This window comes from Silene latifolia, chromosome 1 (genome assembly GCF_048544455.1).
Source record: "Silene latifolia isolate original U9 population chromosome 1, ASM4854445v1, whole genome shotgun sequence".
Lineage (NCBI taxonomy): Eukaryota > Viridiplantae > Streptophyta > Magnoliopsida > Caryophyllales > Caryophyllaceae > Silene > Silene latifolia.
The window spans coordinates 140,474,558-140,496,896 of NC_133526.1; the positions used below are offsets into that span (position 1 = coordinate 140,474,558).

Here is a 22,339-nt window from a genome sequence, read left to right on the forward strand (position 1 = left end):
TAATATAATTGTGATAATAATGATATAATGATAATTATAATAATAGTAATTCCTATATTAATTGGAATAGGTAAATTAAGATAGTTTCCTAATCGACCTCGCTTGCTCTTTAATCCTACACTATAAATACACAATAATCAATCTGGGAAATAATTTATAAAATAAGAAGGAGGAAATCTAAAGGAAAGAAGAAAGTAATTAAGGAAGAGAAAAGCAAAAGGATTAATTTTTATTCTCGCCTCAAGGTAATATTTCAGACGATCTTATGTATACACTTTAACCTATTATAACTCAATAATTAGACCACCATAGGACTCGAAATTTGGACCTAAGGAAAGTTTGGACTGCCTAGATTATGACCTGACCTTATTTGACCGACGTTGACCTTGTTAGGGTGGTATTTGGGGCCGTTAAAAGTGGCTGGTCAGGGGGTTACGGGTTTTGGTTGCGGGGATTGGGATGCATAATTGAACCCTTATTTGGACCCGTCATGATCTGGGCCAGGGTTGGTTGTGATGGGGGAAGGTGGGCGGCCAGTTTGGTTGTGTTGGAAGGGTGGTTGGTGGTGGTTGGTGCTGGTGGTTGCCGTGTTTTCGCGAAACAGGGGAGAGCGGGGGTAGTTGTCGTGGGGTTTTGGGCGTGGGTTTGTGAGTTGCTAGCTGCGGTTTAGTTGGTGTTTAGGGGTGAATTGGTTGCGCTGGATTGCAAGCTGGTGGTGGCTAGGTCGGGTAGTGACGGTGGTAGCCTGTGGTGTTGAAGGAAGACGGGTATATGTGTGGTAAGGGCAAGGTCGCGTTTGAGGAAGCTGTTTAGGGCGTGGGGTTGCGGGTTGGTGGTGGTGCTTTGGCTGGTGGTTGTTGGTTGTCGTGGTGCGTTGGGTTGCGGGCTAGGAGGTGGTAGGTTTGGGTGGAGCCGATGGTGGCTAGGGGAGTCGTGAAGGACGGGTTTTGGTGGGGTGTTGAACACGGTTTCGACGGGTTATATGGGGTTGTGTTTGTGGGGTTTTCACGGGTAGTGTATGCTTAGGATGTTTCACGTGATTGTCGGGTTGGGGGTATTTCTTTATGGGTTGTTATATTTATTTATTGGAGCGGGTTTTTATGTAATAATACCTTAAACGCAAAATAATTAATATGGTTAAATTATGTCGAATAAATAAATATAATGAATTGAATAATGAATAAATAATTAAATTATAATATTTTGTTTAGGTGACGGAATTGGTGGAACGGATTTATTGAAGAATAATATTTCTAATTGATTGCTTTAATTGCTTGGATTGCATAATTGGAGTGCTTGCTTATCAGGTAGGGATAAATCCTACTCAACTTTTACTCGATAATGTTTGTTGGATGAATTATATTAAAATGAATTGATCATATGAGAATTGTGTTGGTTGATATCATTGAAATTGTTGGAAGGAGAATTATATTGTATATGTTGGTTGGATTAGTTATGATGAAGTTCTTGTTATTGCATTGGTTATTCATTTAATCGCGACATCCCTTCGTGGTGATGTAGATTATTATTGCGGTTATATTGGCGGGCGTCATGGTAAGAGCCTTCGGGTGACGTATTTCGATTTATTCGCGGCGATATTTTATCGTATTTACTGAGGCGAGCCCAGTTGGTCTGCAGGCCATCTGGTGGATATTTAATCAACTATATGTTGAGGCAGACATTACCTTTGGTAATGTAGTTTGTGTTTACTCACCTTCGGGTAGAGGCTGCCCCGGCCAGGGATTGGCGGGATGATTAGTGTAATGAGTAAGTAAAAGGAAGGAGCACGTTGTCAGGGGGTTGTGAAATGAAAAAGGAAATTGGATTATTTATCGTATGTTTTTGTTGTTAGTATTTATTCCTACTCAACCTCGCGGTTGACTGTGTATTCGTGAACACCTGCGGTGAACCGTTTTATGGGGAGCAGATTTGACAGGTACTAAAGATTAGCTGACTTGGGAGCATTGGGATGAAAGCTTGACGTGGACCATAGTTGAAGTCTAGATCACATAGAATAATTATATCACTTTATTTATTTCCGCTGCGAGTTGTATTGTATTTCATATTAAGTTAGTTGGTTAAATTGTAATAAATATGTATTCACTAAAGTTTTAATTTAAAGTACTTTGGTATTGTTGTACTTTGTTATTCACTACCTCGGGAAACTGAGATGGTAACAGACCTATTTATTCGGGAATGTCTAGCTAAAGGCTCCTGAGTAAATGGGGCTGTTACATGATTTCACCTCTTCAGGTGAATACGTAGGCAGTCCTTTCTTACACGAGAAGGATACGACCATTCCCATAATAAAAAACAACCATCCCCATAATAAAAAAAAAAACATCACCCACATCAACTTTAAAAAAAAAAAGGGAAAAAGATTCCCTTTTCCCCAAAAATACAAAAAATGAGCCTTTCTCCATTCCCACAAAAATCCCACTTTCCGAAGTGCAAATGTTTAGGACGACTCAAATTGAATTGCCTTTACAAAATGGATGGAAGAAACAAGCGTTCACAATTTCGACACGAGTAATCCTCTTATTTAATTAATAATGGGAGGGATTACAATTTCAACAACAAATAAAGCTCGACAAGCCTACAACTTGTCAAAGCTCAGGTGTCGACTAAAACACCTCACATAATAAAACTAACACAAAACACACAAACATAGCTAGTACAACATAATAAAAAACTCACAACACTAATACAACACAATAATAAAGTGGGTAATGGAGGTCTTCATTCTTCCATTCTACCCTTGCCTTTTCCCTCGGGATACATTTTCCCCTTGTTCTTCTAGTTGGCCCGCCTAGCTTGAGCCCTCTCTTCGGAACGGATCCTCAACGGATCTACAACGGCAACGGCCTCCGGTCTAGTGCAAGACCCCATGTTCGGCCCGAAATGAGCCCATGCATGGCCCAGTACATATTTGGAACCCGAGCTTCTCCTCTTTTGTGGTCTAATCACATCCGGGCTAACTCCATCAACATAGTCCTTAAAGAAGGCACGGTTGGCCTTGCCAACCTCTCGATACTTCAAATCGATAACCTCGTCCTTGCGGTATTTGGACCTCTCCTCCAAGGACGAAGCTCTTGACCACTTGACATAAGCGGGAGTCACCAATGTCGTGGCAACGGGGTTTGGTACCTCCCAAAGCGGCCGAGTGGCCCACCATCTTTCGAAGACCTCCACAAGCTCGAAGATCCGGAAAACATTCTCTTGAACAAGGGTATCTTGAGCGGGCACCTTTTGTTGACGCCCCATTTGCCTCATGAGCCTTTCGGGATAGATGAAGGAAGCAACCTTCAAACCCACCACCATCAAAGAACGAGGACTAGCACCCGAAGCGGGCAACCCCGTGAAGGACCTCACGTGCCACCATGGCACCAGCCAACGGATATGAGGACGACCCTCCTCCGACAATCTTGCGGCCCAATAAGCCTCGGTGGAAGCAAAACTATCCGAGTACAACTTTTCCCTCATAGTAATGTGACGGAAGGAATAAGAAGAAGAATCAACCGGAGGCTCTACATACCTTAGCCTCTCCAATAGCCACACTTGGAGGACCCTTGGAGATCCAAATGAGGGAACTTCTCCACAAGGGCCTTCCTTGTCCAAAGCTTGGATGATCTCGCCAAGCACCAACCATGATGGATCTCTACCATGCTCCATTTGCTCAACGACATGCACGAGGGTCATGCTACCATAGCATTTTGGCCCCTCCTTCTTCAAAGCATCAACAAAGAGGTATACATGGACAAGGCAAAAGGCAAGAGCCCTTCTCCTAGCCACCTCCGAAACATTGGCATCTAATCGGTTTGAAAAGATGTTGATAAGAGCCAACATATCCACACCATGTGGAGCAAGAAGGAAGTTGACTTAACTTGTCGACAAGCCTAACATTGAACGGAATTTCCCTTTGTAGCACAACCGAGTCGGAGGAAGCACCGGAACACAACCCGGCCACCCACCAATGGCTCCAACTTTTTCGGCAAGAGGACAAATTTCACCTTTCGGGAAAACGAAAACATGGTGTTTCGAATCCCAAAACCGAGAACATGCTTCAAGAAATGAGAATTGCACCTTAACTTGACGAAGCACCAACAATTGACCAACTCCCATGCAAGTGAGTTGATACTTTTCGGGAGGCGACAAATCCCGGCACCACTGTCGCAACGCATTCTCAAAGGCATCCATAAAATATTTTTGTGGAAGAGGAAGAAGAGGTTTTGTAGAGATGATTTTGTGTTTCGGATGATGAAGCAATGAAGCGCAAACATCTCTATTTATACAAAAACAATCAGCGCGTTTTTTAGAAAAAAGGGAGAGCTGGCTTCTATCGCCCAATAGCTCGTGCCTCTTTAGGCCTATTCCCAGGATTCTCGCCTTGAATTGTCCCTTTTAAGTTGTGTTTTCTCCTGACACCTCAAACCTCCCGCCGTAATGCTCGCGCCTCTTCGGGATGGTCCAGGACATTTTGTGTTTCCTCACACTCACATTTCCTTGTTTTCGCGTTTTACGAAATTCGACACGGTTCCCATGACGCAGCTTTAAACTTACGGATTTTTCTTTCTTTTTTTAAGGGGGGATGGGCTAGTCGCCCCGATCCACGACGGATCGTTTCCATGTCAGACAATTCGTTCCCATGTCAATCGAAATTCCGAAATTTTTTCGCTTTGTTTCGCGATTTTGTCAAAAATAAAATCGAAAATTGATAACACGACATCAATTTTCCTCAAATTTCAAGCACTCACAAATTCAAAAAAAACTCAAATCAAATCAATTTCAAGCACTCGTAAAAATCTTTTCTAAAATTCACCCCTGACGGTTTGAGTTTGAATTTTTTTATCGAGTCACAAATCAATTTCAATAATTTCGATGCAATTTAATTCGAGACACGGGTTAATTGCTCAAAAATGTTCAAATCAATTCCTTTTGGAGTCCAAACGCGACGACTTGTCGCAAATTTTCAAAAAAAAAAAATCATTTCAAATTTCAAATTTCAATTTTTAACTTCAAGTCGTCATGGTTAAGTTTCGTTTTCAATCAATTGCTTGTTACGTGTTTACGCTTAAGCATATGTGCTACATGTTGCCTGTTTTCTACACTAACGATGCAGGAACTAGTGTGAAGCAAAAGGGAATTGACAGCCGACAGCGCTCCTTTGAAACACAACACAAAAAAGCCAAAATCACAAAATGAACCACAATCCAAAAATACATATATACAAACCGCCTCACGCAAAATACATCGACACACTTTTGATACAAACGACTGAACATACAAACAGGGACCGGTACAGACATCTATTATATAGATACTGGCCTAAGACAATAAGCTGGGGGCTATCCGCCACCTACCGAACTAAACACTCCCCATCCTTCCAATCAAGAAAGGAAAGGAGTAACAACAGAAGCAGAGGTGGCTACCATGACGGCAGTACCACATTCCTGCTCCGCGACAAAAGGAAAAATGATGCCTGACAGACTTCGGACGACACGACAACCGAGGATCATAACTCAGTATGTTATCCCGACGTTGACCTCCAATATCCGGAATTCAAGGATAAAAGGGGACCATGACATGGGATATCACTCCCGTATTGAACCCCACTCATCGGACATCCGAACCTCTGCAGACAACGACCAACAATCGATACCCGATCATTGGCCGGGCAAAGGGCGCCAGGGAGAAACACAACCAAGCCTGTAACAAAAAACAGTCGTCTCTCCTCCTCCAGGATCATCTTCCTCCTCCAAGGCCTCAACAACAGGCCCCGTAGGCCCCGAACGCTCCCCTGCAATCAAAGGAAAATCAAAGAACGTCAGCCGAAATTTCGGCATTACGACAGCATAAAATGGACAAATCAAAAAAAAAAAAAACCTGCAAAGCAGAACAAGGGCAATCTCGCCCAAACCCAACCAAACAAAACAATTTACAAAAAACGCACAAAAATGACCCGCCCTTCTTTTCAAGCAAAAGACGAGTCAAAACAACCACAACAAAAACGGCACCTCAAGACCCACACAAGGTCCGCCAACAAACCAAAATACATTCCCGATACAATGGGGTATTTTCCTACCACTCAAAAAGGCAATTCCTACGCCAATTTGAGCACAAACCGGTCAAAATTTCAAGGCAGACTAACTCAATTCAAGCCCAAACAGGCACTTATTCTGTCAGACATAAGACCGTCACAAAAGGCAAAAATTCCAATTTTGCCCACAATACCCAACAAAGGTCCACAATGGCAAATACGGTCTTTCCCGACTACAATGCAACCTAGTGGGACCCATTACCCAAGCAAATAAACTTGGCATTGTGAAATGAGACGGTTTCTTTGCCTCACTCACGTTTTTCGAGCATAGGGGACGCAAACGGGGACCAAAATGCAAACTAAAAGCACCCCTATACTCCTAAATAGGTTTCTAGCCTAATCATCATCAATTTTACTCGAAATGGGCTCAATCAAAAACGCCGAAATCGATTTTCTAGGGTAAATATTTCGCCCTAATTCAATCTATCAAAAGGCCAACAAATTCAAATGTATTCAAGGGGAAATACATACCTTGAGATGACATGTTGATAATGGCACGAATGAGAGCAAGCAAGAACCCAACAGTGGCGTTTTTTTTTGTTTTGTCGAAAGGTTGAAGACGATGGAATGAGAATGGTATGCAACCATTCTCGCGTCTTTTACAGAAAAATAGGGAAGCACCCTTATCTCGCCAGGTTGCTCGCGCCTCAATGGGGTTCCCAGCCTTTTTTTCAGCGAAATTTTGGGCTTTAGCCCAATTTCGCATAACAAACTTCAAATTTTCAATGACGACATTAAGGACCGTCATTTTTTCAAAAACAAAAACAAATAGTGAAATCAAAATTCACTATTTGAAGGAAATGTAGATCTATATACTAACATATTCATATATGTTTTAATTTAATTTGTCATAAAATTAAAGTTGGATTTTATGCATGCAAACTAAAACAAAAGAAGATAAGAAAACATTTTCTCACCATATGAATTCGGTCATATTGGGCACCAACAAGATCTCCTTCTTGTTAGTTCTTGAGCTTTCCAATAATGGATGAACATACAAAAATCCCAAAGTAGAGATTCTCCAATTAGTAGCACCCAAGACAATCCCTTAATCCCACAAATAAACATGTACTAGATGTTTGTATTGTAGTTTACCTTAAAATCTATTACTAATACTCATATACTACTTCTAGTAATCTTAGTAATTTCTATGAACAATTTTAATCAAATACTCATCTTTTTAATGAATATTAAGGAGAGAGAAGAGAGAATATTCATGAACATTTTGCATGTTATATGAGAATGAAAGATGTGTGAATTAAGAGAATAAAAATTCTCTATTATCCCACACAAAAACCGGTGGCCTAAGGCTTGCATAGACCATAATTATTTTGCTTTTTGTCTTCACAAGACAAGTAGGTGTAAGGCTTTTTGCATGGTCAAGTCACTATCAAGTGTCTTTAGACAAAAGAATAAGACAAATGAACAAGACAAAAATCTAAAGCCTTGTCCACCAAATTTCGGTTTCTATGTTTGTAATATGGAGTCCATTTTATTTTTGTCAATTGTACAATTGTATGTCATGTGACATGTGACATGTCTTATGTCATGTTTTAATTTAAAATGCATATTTAACAAATTAAATATCATTTATAAATTAAATAAATCATATTTAACAAATTGACTAGTAATGTAAAATTACTTTCTCATAAAATGGTCATTTAATTACTAGTTAGTATAATTCACAATATCTTGTAATTATAACTAACCTATCATTCTCATCTCGCGCGTTTAAAACACCGATTAATTTTAGTAATATAACTTCTTAAATTACTAAATAAAATCTCATTTAATCACATTATAATAAGATGTCATTTTCTCTCTTATGATAATTTGTTCAATTTTAAGGAACTAATTAATCAGACGGTATACAATTAATTAACCTTTTCAATTAAGGGAATCGTCCTTTAGGTGTGACCTCAAGGATCAATCGATCACCACCGTCGCACGACAGTAATGTCAAACTCTAGCCAACCAATCATTACCGATATGTGTGGATCAGTTGACTATATATATGTAATGTATCATCCCTTCCGTATTCTTGTAATGAGATTTAATAATGATATTTAAATCATGTGATCGCACTATTGTTGAGGACACATTTCCCAACAATCTCCCACTTGTCCTCGACAAGTGTGCGTCACCAATTCTCTTGTCCTATTACTATCTCCCACTCAATGCAAGGTGTCTTTCGGTCGTACTTGCAAGTGATCATATCGAGAGTGGTTTCCTCGATCCGGAGAATAATCGATTGACCGGAATTTATCTACCATAGATACCTTCCGAGCGTGGCCACGTATTTCCGATTCATTACTCCTCGAGTGGCCCTGAGATATTGTTTTAACCCTGACAAGGGGGTGGACAATTCCTATTGCACTTATTCCCTTCGACTAGCCACAGCCATCATAACCCAAAATATGCCCATTTGACCCCATTTACGAAGGTCGTAGTAACACAAATCAAAGTTAATCTGAAACTGTGCCATCTTAGGTGAACAGTCTTTAGTCAAAAGAATTGACTCATTAGAATACTATAGTAGCTCTCGCCACGACCAGGCTTTATAAATTTGCCAGAACTCTATAAGCGGTCACTGCCCGACAAAGTGTTCCTAACAGTCTGCCTATGTGATCGACTAGTCATCTCACATGACTCCATGGCACTTGAACTTGCCATCAATCGCATCACACTCTAGTCACTTCGAGACGTCACCTCATATAAGTGACTATGGGCGAATACAATGCTAATCCGTGTTCACTTTAACTGGGTTCAATTGTCTCTACAACCCGTTTGGATGTAAAAAAGTATAATAAAAGAGTTTTTAAAGTAAAACTCGAACGACAAATGCGATTATCACATATGAATAGTCAATGCCTGATTACTATTTCATGTTTTATAATCTAATTTGATCTTGTACATAGTTGTTCATTTCGATTCAATTGAAATGACATGACTCATCATGTTTAGCCTTTGAGAAAGCTTTGGTTAGTAGGTTTTATCAATTTCTTGTACCTTACTCAACCTCACTACATACTCGTTTTCCTTTGTAATGTATACATTTGCATTACAAAACTTTCTGAATACGTGTCGAGATCCAATCAAGACATAGGCCCTCTAGCCTAAGAATAGCTCCCACTGTTTTCACAGTGTGCGGGACTCATCTTTCTTGCACATCTCATGATCGCAAGTGTACTCAATTTCCGTTATAAATATCTCTCATTGTTCTTTATTGCCTAGAACGATTCTAGAAAATCTACTTCTTAATTAACATTGCCACAATGGTATCTTAACCATCCTAGTGTGTTTTGATTATGGTTTTGTCGGAAACCATGCGCAATCTCAATTGTCAATTGTCACTTGTGTAACACCCTTACACAATATTGCATCATAAACACTTTGCTTTACTTCCTTAATGCTTCTGCAAGCACTTAAGGGTAATCTTTATAGCTTACTTGGTAAAGATTACTTAAATTCGATTTTTGAAAACAATTCATCATACTCAAAGCATATGAAGTGTTATACATCATTTCTTTTTAATTGATTCGGCAAATGAAGCAAATGAAATCAATCAAATATATTCAATTTAATTGAACTAGTCATGAATCTTATCAACATAAGACTTCTTACTGACGCTAATATCATGTGGATTTATCTTCATAAATCCGGATATTCAAGATGTATTATAATGCTCCAAAAGTCTTAAATCATTCGCAATGATCAATATGTCATTTACATATCGGACTAATTAAAATTCCGTAACTCCCACTAAACTCCATGTATAAACACAACTTCTCGACTTATCGAGAAATGTTTTATCACATGATCAAAAATGTTGATTCTAACTCATTGATGTCCTACTTAAGATTCTCTCTTAAGTTTCACATTATCTTAGGATTGCAAGAATCTTCAAAACTCAAGACATGTATTGAATACATTCCTTCTAATTGAAGAAGTGGGTTTTAGATTCGCTTGCTATGTATTTCATAACTTCATAATGAAACACAATCCCTAAGAAGATCCAAATAGACTTAATCATTTCAATTAGTGCAAAACCCTTTGCAACCAATCTTGCTTTGAAATATCTCTTTATTAGTGCAAAACTCTTTGTCACTAATCAAGCCCTTTTGTTTCGGATTTTCATGGCTCTAAGCCTTGTATTGAGTTGTGACTTAAACACTCTTATGTAAGTCATATGTTCATTACTTTCTAGAATTAATCAACTTGAATCAACCAATTTCTTTTGTAAGTTATAAGCTCTTTACTTTCTTAAAAGTAGCATGAATTCATCATTTTTAACAAGTGACGAATTTAACCTCCTAGGTTTTAAAGAAACAATATTTTACACAAAACGTCTCATGTAGCCAAGAAAGACCAGTTTCTTGCGACATAACATTCTCTGTGGCTCTTGAATAATTTCTCCCACTCTGTCTTCTAAAATAAACTTGTATTTTAGAAAGACAAACTTTCACGAGCCGCAAGAAAAGAAAGGGAAAAATGAGCATTTGTTTCTTGTGAAAACTTACAAATATGGTACCCTTACCATTTCATATCTCATATGATTTAGTGGAAAAAATAATTTAGACAAAATGATAAAATCCCCAAGGGATCAAGTAACTCAAAGTAACTTGATCGAAGTCCAAACCATATCGAATAGCGTTTGATTTCTTATCCAACCACACATTGTCCCATAATGTGTGTTAAGAGAGAGTAACTTGTGATATTAAATCACCTTTCCTTTGGCTTATATCAAAGTCTTCACTTTGATAATCCCATCACGACCAAATCGTGATTCTTTGAATACTTTGAACTTCTTCAAATATTTCTCTATTTACCTTAGTAAGTGAACATATTAGTGTCAACTTAAATCGTTGGTAAAAGAAAATGATCAACCTATTTTGGATCAATGATTTACAATCTCGATCTCCTTTTCAACCAAAAGGTACGAGATATCTTGCTTTGAATACAAGATACGCATATACCATTAACAATCTAGTGGTTTCAAGAGTACTCGATAACTCTTTGCGTTCATCATTCCAAAATTTTAAGGTTTAATCTTGGGTTACCAATTTTGAGTCTTGCATCATCTTCATGATATATCATTCTAGTTTGGTTTAGAATATAATCACCTTGATAATGGGCTAGCCATACATCAAATCGTGGTGTATAGGGTCACAAAAGTGAAACCTCTTTTGTATCTTAACAAGTTTGTATTCTTATTTAGAGTTTATGCACTTAATAGTCACAATTAAGTACAACTCCAATCCCGAAAACTAGATTTAGTACACAATGACTCTATCTCTCGATATTGTTGCTAGTCGTCATATTCTAATCATTCTATGTATCGCATACAATGATGAAAACCTCCACGGTTTCTAATCTTGACGAAATGGTACTAGCAAAATTTATGTCAATCATATAAACATATAAAGAAGAAGATCCTATTAGATGTCCCACAACTAATTTGTTGATCCTTCAATAATTTGGGGTAGTTTCCTCTCTAGTGTCTAACATTTAAGACAATGGAAACTTTATCGGTCGGAATTGATAGGTTTAGTATCGTCATTCTCAACAACTTTACTTTTAACATTACCTTGTATCAATTCCATTATAATCTTTACTTCTTGAACCTCGTCCTTATCTTAACGGTTTAAGAGAATGCTCCCACTCATTTCAATGAGTCTTTGCTTTGAGAAGCAAAATTGAATCCATGAAGATTACTCTTCATTTGTTCGTTTTTAGTCTTAAAACTTTCATTGAAGTGGTTGCGCTATTTTGGTCAATTACGAATTCTGACAAAACTAATTACCAAAATAATTTATCGCTTCAAGGTACTTAATTCAATTAAGCATATGAAACATAGTCCATTGTAAGTATAAGTGTTAGTCAAGAATCAAAAACCTGTTTGATAATGAATAACTTTAATCTATACTCTTTACAAGAGATCCTTAGCAATGGTTCGTTTGAGGTTTTAGAAGCAAATTCAAATTTTGTCTTTAGTTACGATGTTTTAATGGAGATTCGTTATCAAAATCGAAATTATATCGTATATGAATTGTGGTAAAGAAATAGAACAATATAACAACGGAATAGTGGAAAACTTAACATTTATCGTTTCATTAATACTTGTAAACAAGTATAGCATTTACATAGTGACCTCTACCCAACTATGATAAATGATTCCAAGATCCAAATTCATATTAACTTGGGCACGGTGGGGCCGATACATCCCTTATCAATATAACTCGGTGGATTAACTCTTTAATCGATTCTACTTTTAGAACTCTTGGTCGATAAAATTACATTAACATTTATCTTTAGCCCAAAACACATCCGACAAGGGCACGGTGGGGCCGATACATCCCTTATCAAAAACTTTTGTTGAGTTCAACCCAAATTTCGAATAAATGTGTCCATGATCCAAATCCACATCAACTTGGGCACGGTGTGGCCGATACATCCCTTATCAACATGAATTCGGTGGATTAACATTCATCACCCACTTCCCCTACGTAACAAGGTTTGTACCCCGGAGTGGCCGAGCGCACTCCCTCACGAAATAGGTTTTCATGGTTTCTACTCTTTGGTAAGGCTAAGTCTCAATTGTTTATTTTAGCGAGAGGTCATGTCAATTTATTATCTATCACGTTTTAAGTGAACTAAAGCGGTGAACTACGATAATTGTAATTGACACGGTCGATAAACTCGATAAAAAGACAATGCATGTTTAGTTATGGCGATTTAGCAATGCATGTGACATAAAATAAAATGCAAGCATAAAAGTAAATAAATCCTAGTATGGCCTTTCCTAAAATAGAAAAACTATTTAACTATTACATTTCGGAAACCAACTCCATTGGTCCCTTGAACTTCGGTTGTGACACGCATCTCGAGGTAACACCGTCTTTATGTATCGCCATTCTTGAAGAAATCCGTCTTTGGGAACTCCGGAATGAATAAAATTACATAATAAATTACATAATTTCCTATTATACATTTGTAACTAAAATAAAATAAATCTATTAAATTACAAAACGGTGATACGAGATCACAATAAAATTACAACCGAATCGATATTCCCATACATTTCGGGAAATACCAATTAAAATCTAAGGCCATACTAAGTAAAATTACATAATTCAAAATTACATAAATTAAAATTATGACAATCATAAAGAAAATGCAGCATTATAATATGTATGAACATGCTCAATTTTATGCTAAATCGCCTTTGAATAGCCAATATCGTATATTACTCGGTTTTTACGGATTTGCGTGATTTCAACATTTTATAATCACAAAAATACATAAACTCATATTTATGCATAAGTTAATTACCCTAACCTCTTAGGACTCAAAATTTAGTCTTCACTAATAATTTGACCATAATTAACCTATATTTTATAGAATTGTTCATAAATGGACCAAAAAATACAAAAATAAGCTATAAACTTCAAATAAATCACAAAATTTCAAATAAATTCAAAATTTTAAATTTAAACTCATGAACATTCTGGAAAAATACCATGACACTCATAATGTTCAAAAACTTAGGTTAAAAAATTTCGAAAATTTTCCGGAAAAACAATGTTGCGGTTTATCGGTTTTAACAAAAATAATCATAAAAACATGGAAAAATTATATTCATAAACTTTTCAATTTTAGATCTGATAATGATAATAAAATGCAACATTTTATGTTTTTCTTTTGTCATAGAGTATGTTTTATCAATATTTCACTAATAAAGTCACTATTCATGCCATTTTTCTTCAAAAATCCATAAATCATGCAAAAAGACTTCATTATAGCCTATTATTTTACACATCTTGTAAAATTGCATGTGACAACATACTAAATTTCTATGACCAGATTCGAAATTTATCTCATATTAACCTATTTATCACTTAAATCCGAATTTAATAATGAAAAATCCATTTTTCGAGCATAAAAACTCATAAAATTATGAAAATTTCCAGATCATCTAAAAATAATATATGTGAAAACATATCCAAAAACCACTGAAAAATTCGAAGTTTAGCTAATTTTCGTCCAAAAATGACATTTTTATCATAAAAATCACATTTTAATGCCAATATTATATAAAATGAACAATAAAATCCATAAATTAACCAAAATATCCTAAATACATTTTAGGATCAGAAACTTTAACATGCAAAAATTATTTTCGTGATATGTCATAATAACACAAATTTACAAGTTTTATATGTTAATCGTATAACTCGGAAAAACTTTTAACCGATTTGCATGCAAACAACCAAGGCTCTGATACCGATTGAAGGAAATGTAGATCTATATACTAACATATTCATATATGTTTTAATTTAATTTGTCATAAAATTAAAGTTGGATTTTATGCATGCAAACTAAAACAAAAGAAGATAAGAAAACATTTTCTCACCATATGAATTCGGTCATATTGGGCACCAACAAGATCTCCTTCTTGTTAGTTCTTGAGCTTTCCAATAATGGATGAACATACAAAAATCCCAAAGTAGAGATTCTCCAATTAGTAGCACCCAAGACAATCCCTTAATCCCACAAATAAACATGTACTAGATGTTTGTATTGTAGTTTACCTTAAAATCTATTACTAATACTCATATACTACTTCTAGTAATCTTAGTAATTTTTATGAACAATTTTAATCAAATACTCATCTTTTTAATGAATATTAAGGAGAGAGAAGAGAGAATATTCATGAACATTTTGCATGTTATATGAGAATGAAAGATGTGTTAATTAAGAGAATAAAAATTCTCTATTATCCCACACAAAAACCGGTGGCCTAAGGCTTGCATAGACCATAATTATTTTGCTTTTTGTCTTCACAAGACAAGTAGGTGTAAGGCTTTTTGCATGGTCAAGTCACTATCAAGTGTCTTTAGACAAAAGAATAAGACAAATGAACAAGACAAAAATCTAAAGCCTTGTCCACCAAATTTCGGTTTCTATGTTTGTAATATGGAGTCCATTTTATTTTTGTCAATTGTACAATTGTATGTCATGTGACATGTGACATGTCTTATGTCATGTTTTAATTTAAAATGCATATTTAACAAATTAAATATCATTTATAAATTAAATAAATCATATTTAACAAATTGACTAGTAATGTAAAATTACTTTCTCATAAAATGGTCATTTAATTACTAGTTAGTATAATTCACAATATCTTGTAATTATAACTAACCTATCATTCTCATCTCGCGCGTTTCGCAAACACCGATTAATTTTAGTAATATAACTTCTTAAATTACTAAATAAAATCTCATTTAATCACATTATAATAAGATGTCATTTTCTCTCTTATGATAATTTGTTCAATTTTAAGGAATTAATTAATCTGTATCGGTATACAATTAATTAACCTTTTCAATTAAGGGAATCGTCTTTTAGGTGTGACCTCAAGGGATCAATCGATCACCACCGTCGCATCGACGTAATGTCAAACTCTAGCCAACCAATCATTACCGATATGTGTGGATCAGTTGACTATATATATGTAATGTATCATCCCTTCCGTATTCTTGTAATGAGATTTAATAATGATATTTAAATCATGTGATCGCACTATTGTTGAGGACACATTTCCCAACACTATTTTCCTACAAATTTCAAACGACGGCAATTAAAACCGTCATTTTAAAAAAATGATAGTGAAAATTCAAAATTCACTATTTCTTCAATTTTCAAACGACGACAATTAAAACCGTCATTTTCAAAATAATAGTTGGAAATTAAATTCCACTATTTTCACCACACATGTCAACGGCGGCAACATAAACCGTCACTTCAAATAGCGAAAATTCAAAATTCGCTACTTCCTTCAAAACTCAAACAAACGGCGATTAAAACCGCCACTTCAAATTCAAAAACAAGTAGTGAAGATTTAAAATTCGATATTCCTTCAAATGTCAACAGGGGGCTTCCTCGCGGAACCCCCTTATTTAAAAAACAATAATAGTTAAATTCAAAATTCACTATATCCACGGCGGCATCAAGAGTCCGCTACTTCCAAAACAAGCCCATCCAACGCGGCTATTCTCACGGTCGATCAACCGACCGCCCCATGGCTGGCTAGCCTTACTACGCATCTGTGGGATTTTTCTGTATGCATCCCTTTATATTCAAGGATTATAACGAATTTTATGAAGATGATCACTAGTCATAAAATAAAATTACATAAACAAAAGTAAAGGATTAAGAGATAACCTTCGGTCCTAGCAAATACGGCCTATGAACAATATCGCAATGATATTCTCCTATCAGTTGCACCCAAGATGATATGAGATATGCCCTTTGATTGTGCTAGAATCGATCCAAATTTTCTGTAAAAATTTAGGTTATTTTTGTGTTTTCTGATGAGAGGAGAGATTAGGTTAAAAGAGAATTAGAGTTGAGAAAATGATCTCCCTTTCCCTTTTTATTAAAACCGAAAATGGGAGTGAATAAGGGAGATATTATCTTCCCTAAATTCGGCCCATATCACCGAAATAAGGAGTATAATTTCCTTATTTTCGGTTATTCCAAAAATGTATAAAATGTGTTAAATTGTCATCTAGTGAGGATCGAACCCATGACCTCTTGGTTTGCGTACCCTCACTATTACCACTATGACACATTCATCTTGTTGATATTAAATATAAACGATTACATTTAATTACGAATTAACAGATTAATTCGTCCAAGCTAACATTACATACATTTAATTAAATATAACTTATTATATTCAATTTACGAATTGACAGTTAATTCGTCTCAACTAATATTATTTAATCTTCATTAAATAATTGTCTCATCAACACATTGACTAACTGTTTAGTCATATTAGGCATCAATATGATTATATTTCTATAACCACATCTCTCAAACACATCCTATAGGTGTGACCTTTAGGGACCAGTTGATCACCGTCATCTGTATGATAATAACGTCAAACTTTCTAGCAAGCCGACCGTTATTAGGTAATCGTTAATCAACTGATTAAAATACGAAGTATACCCTTGTGAACCTGTAAGAGATTTACAAATGTTATCACACTAATTTGTGGAGGACACAAGCTCCAACAGCATCACGGTTGTCGAGCCCTCCTCATATACGCCCCATGGCTAGCGAGCCTTACTACGCATCGCGGCTGGCGAGCCCTCCTCAATTACGCCCCATGGCTGGCGAGCCTTACAACGCATCGCGGCTGGCGAGCACTCCTCATATACGCCCCATGGCTGGCGAGCCATAACACGCATCGTGGCTGGCGAGCCCTCCTCATATACGCCCCATGGCTGGCGAGCCTTAACACGCATCGCGGCTGGCGAGTCCTCCTCATTTACGGACCATATCTGGCGAGCCTTTCTCCGCAAACACGCAAAGACATATCCGAAGATGCCTCAGGTATAACTCCTTCTTGTGGCTGGCAAGCCTTTGTACGTAGTCTAACGGACTTTAAACGGCCCGCACGGACAGTCGACAGACTCTAAACTGTTCCCGACAATAGGTCCTTGGCTCGTACCCTCGAGTTGCCTTGGCGTCGCCCTTCCCGACGGCAGGTCCTTGGCCCGAATCCTTTCGAGCCACCTTGACGTCGCTTGGGTCTCCAGGTTGTAATCTTCGATTGACCTGGGGGCTCTACTTTGAATTTCGCCCTGTCCAAGCCTCAGTCAAAGTGGGGGCTCAGAGATACCCGATGCTCTGCTGAGACTCCAACAAACACCCGATGATTATCGGACTATAACATGCTTTGGAATCGCGACGTTTGATCGACAATTCGTGTACAACTTTACGTCGGAAAACTTAAAACAATTTCGAAAATAAAACATTTTAAAACTTTTCAAAAGTACCTGGAGTGTTTAATGCATGACGACGGGGTCACAATGACCCTAACTAGAGTCAAAACCGACACGGACCAAAAACCGACTCAAGAATTCAAATCCCGACTCCAACAACGAGTCAAACCGAGTCAAACACAAAAAACAACCATTCAAATGCTTCCATGTTAAGATTTCCCGGATTCATGTATGGTCAAGTACCAAACATGTGCATACAAATCCTAGGATAGAACAAATCATGATTGCATTTGTGTGAAAGCGACAAGACACCTCGAAGACCCGCGACGTGGCTCGCGCCTCTTTTAGCAGCCTAGGTGGCCACGTCGCTTAAAACTTACACAACCACTCATTTTCCTATAAATACCCCTCAAATGCCCCCATTTGAGAACTTACGCGAGTGTCCGCCCCCTCTTTCTCCCTTAAAATTCTAGACTCGACTTCCTAAGTCGCAATCCGACGCGTATTTGTGACCTACCGATCGTAAATACAAGTCTTACACATTGTTTGGTACCGTCATCGTACATTAAATCACTTGACCGACCACTTCGACCACTACACCATCACTAAACTTAATAAAACACTCTTTTTACTTACTAAAACGGTTTTAAACCGAGTCTTTTCCGACCAAACGAGTTGATACACTTACGTCGATTTCTCGCCATAACCAAGCATGTAAGTATGAGGGTGTAAAAATCCTTCTTTTATCATGTCTTTACTTGTTTCATGACTATAACATGCTAAATCATGCATAACATGGTCCAAAACATGGGAAGAATGAGCCAAAACCGGACTTTTTGGTTGAGGCAGAGGCTACTTATGTAGCATACAAGCTCGCGCCTAAAGCAGCTTGCCCAGCCTTAAGTCCAATCCGTGTTTGGTCTCTTCTTTTCCTCTTCAACCTATTTTCATAATTGTAATCGGTTTTTACCATTTCAAGTATTTTCAAACCCTTTTACTTATTTTTACAAGTTTTTAACCATAAAGCATTTTTCACCCTTGGTTCTTAATACCATGACAGTTTAATCCGTGTTTCGGTGATAATATTTGGTTAATTACATTTAAAAGGTATTTTAAAACCTTTTATTTCATTTCTTTACATTTTGGAAGGTATTTTAAAGCCTTTTATCATTTCTTTACATTTCCAAAATAAATGTATTAGTCACCAACACAAAGTCATCCTTGGTTCTACATACCATGTCGGATTTTAACCCGAGTACGATGATGAGTATTGACTAATTATATTCAAATGAACTTAAAAAAACTAATTCATAATTATTTTCAAAACTATTCATGTCAAGCTTGTCAAGTCGAACCCGACATCGAATATCATCAAAACAATGATGATTATTGGAGTCTCGTTCCTCAAGTCAACAAATACGACCTAAACGGTCCTTTCAAACCAAAACGGGTCAAATACCCGTTTTTTAACACGTTTTATAAACGTTTTTCAATGGTCAGAATGCGTCTTATACCGTTGACTGACCCGCGCCTAAACAAGCCATTTCTTTTCTTATTTTCAAACCAGGGGAGACCCCCTTACATCGCCAATAGGCTCGCGCCTCATCTGGCGGCCTGGTGTAGGGTTTGTTCCCTTTCCAGCATTAGTCTAGGACGATCCCAACTCCGGCTAACTCGGATATAGGACGTATCAGACGACTAACTTGCTCATTCAAAAACCGTATTTGCAAAACGTCTTATTAAGACAAATGGATCACGATATGCACCATAAACCTAATTTGGTAAATGGATGTTTAATTTTCGTCTTGCATGCAAATCAACCATAAATCCAACTCGACATCTTATACTTAATACTTGGATTAAATCAACCGACTTAGAAAAGCTCTCACATGTTAGGTTTAAATTATTGGATGCGCATTCATGCATTTAAACCGTTTTATTAACTTTTGCATTCAACCAACCAAGATCGATCAGTAGAGGCCGCTACCGCGGGCGGGATTGGGTGTCTGATTAAAGGGCTTACCAATACGTACCTTCACCTCATACTCAGAAACTTTGGATAGTTGACGACCTTATCCAGGGCGTACGAGTGTCATTCTAGAGATAGGATGCTAAAGAGGGACGATTCCTTATCTTTAGTACCTATGTCAAACTCTGCTTTGTGCTTCGTTTAACTGAGGTATAAAGTGGATTCGAACGGGTTCCAAGCATCCCACAAATGCTTAGTGGCGACTCTGAACATCTCTAATCATTTCGAGACCCTTACCGAGACGAAACCGACCGATCTAACACGATCCGGTCGAAAGCATTTTTTACGCTGCCGTGCGTGGCTTTCAAGAGTCCGCTGCCATCGTCCACTGATCGGCTAGGCATACGCAGGTGAGCGCACGTCCACACGAGTAACCGTCCTCGATCGAGTGGCATGAGGGCTCGATCGAGGAACCTCTTTGACGGATTAATTTCCGAAATTTCCTAAAACACGTATTTTTGTTATATAAATTCTAAATTCGTAGGATTTATTAGGTTACACTTTTTATTACTTTTAGACGGCTGAAAACTTACTTTAGCATTCATACCTTATTCTTAATCTTTCCTTGTTAATTACTAAGGTACTAATCATTCTTCATTAATTAAATCATTCAAGTTTTATGCTTTCAATTGATTGTTATTATTTCATGTATTTAATTATGTTGTCATCCATCTTTATTGCTATTGTTGAATTCTCTATGAGTAGCTAATCTCTCTATCTAGGATGAAGGGGATCTGGGTTAATTAGGAAGGGGAATATTAATTGATTGCTAATAATATCATATGAATTATCGTTTGATTATTGTTCTTATTCTAATTAATTGATTTAGGGCCTGAATTGATAATTAGTGTAGCGAATTAATACTTTCACCGACAGGGTTAGAATTAATATAGGCTGCGATAATCAAATAGATTGTGTTTAATATTAGCTATTGCATGTTAGATTTGATCTAAAGGACATAATAGAGTTATTCAATCTTGTGACCTTAGATAATTCGATTGACCTAGCAATTGATTAAGAAACTCCACATAACTGACCTAGTGAACCGGAAATCCTAGACTCTTAATTATTATTGTTATACACCTTTTATTTACTTGCAATTTAGTTGATAGAAAACAAACAAACCAAAACCCCCAAGAAATCGGTTACCTTCAGACGATCTAAATATTAGCAAACTGATTATTACCGCCTCCCTGTGGATTCGATACCTGTCTTGTCGCTAACTATTTTGTTAGTACTAAGATTGATTTATTTTGATATTGGTGATACGACTTTAGCCTTACCAAATTTGGCGTCGTTGCCGGGGAGGCAACAATTTTCTTGTTTGTTCCTGTTTATTTTGTCTTTTTGCCTCAAGGAACCTAGTTCCTTAAAACCGTTCTCACACTTTTCTTGTTAGTTTCGTGTATGCCCAGGTCAACTAGGTCCGAGATCCTTCCAATAGATCCCGAACCAGAAGAGACTTTTAGCTACTGACGAAAGTTTCAGCAAGAAGTGGGTCAAGTAGAAGACTTGAGTATACTTGACGTTGAGACGCAGCACTCTATTACTTCAGAAAATTAACCCTTTGAAGAGGACATTCTTTCTGATCTCGAAATTCTAGTTGAAGTTCACGTTCTTGAGATTACCACCATGCCTACTCTAGCCAGTCACTCCGAGCCTACCTTGGCTTCTATCCCAAAAGGATTTAAGCTTCCTACTACTGATAATGGCACCTTTGAAATTCGTCCATCTTACATCAATTTGGTGGAGCAGAATTTATTTGGAGGAGCAGTTGCTGAGGATCCTACGACACATATGGAGAAATTTGTCACTTATTGCCGTTCTATCCATTTAACAGCTGGGGTGACACAAGATCGTGTAAAGCAGGTGTTCTTTCCCTTTTCTTTGAAGGATTGAGCTACAGAATGGTTGCGAGATTTGGATATGGTTGATCAAGGAGTTACAGACTGAAATACTCTAGCTCTTGCTTTCTATAAGAGGTACTTTCCACCACAAAAGACCAATGCATTGAGAAATCAGATTACCAGCTTTAAACAGACGGCCATAGAATATTTGAATGAAGTGTGGGTTCGCTTCAAGAGGTTAGTGCGTTCGGCCCCCCATCATGGTTTTGAGAAGTGGTTTCTTTGTAACCAATTTTATAATGTGTTATATGTTGATCACCGTGCTTTATTAGATTCTTTAGCTAATGGGAGGTTTCAGGACAACACTACATCTGATGGCGCGTGGAAATTAATTGATCAGATTTCTACCCATACTGCTAAGTATGGAAATCCAAGCGGAAGTGTCCGTGGAAGTGGGGGAGATAGTGGTGTTGCAGCACAGCTAGAGGCTCTTTCTGCCCAAATTGCTGAGATGAAGACTACCCAATCATTGGGTAATAAAGAGAGGGTTCATGCTACTAGTCAACAACAA

The 22,339-nt window shown here is 37.3% G+C and overlaps 1 non-coding gene across 1 annotated transcript; it reads right to left on the minus strand.

Moving 5' to 3' along the window:
* Positions 1–21,928: 21,928 nt before the first annotated feature.
* LOC141622439 (small nucleolar RNA R71) lies at positions 21,929–22,035 on the minus strand. Its single transcript, XR_012532967.1, has one exon. It is a non-coding gene; the product is annotated as a small nucleolar RNA R71 (small nucleolar RNA).
* Between the last annotated feature and the right edge of the window lie 304 nt (positions 22,036–22,339).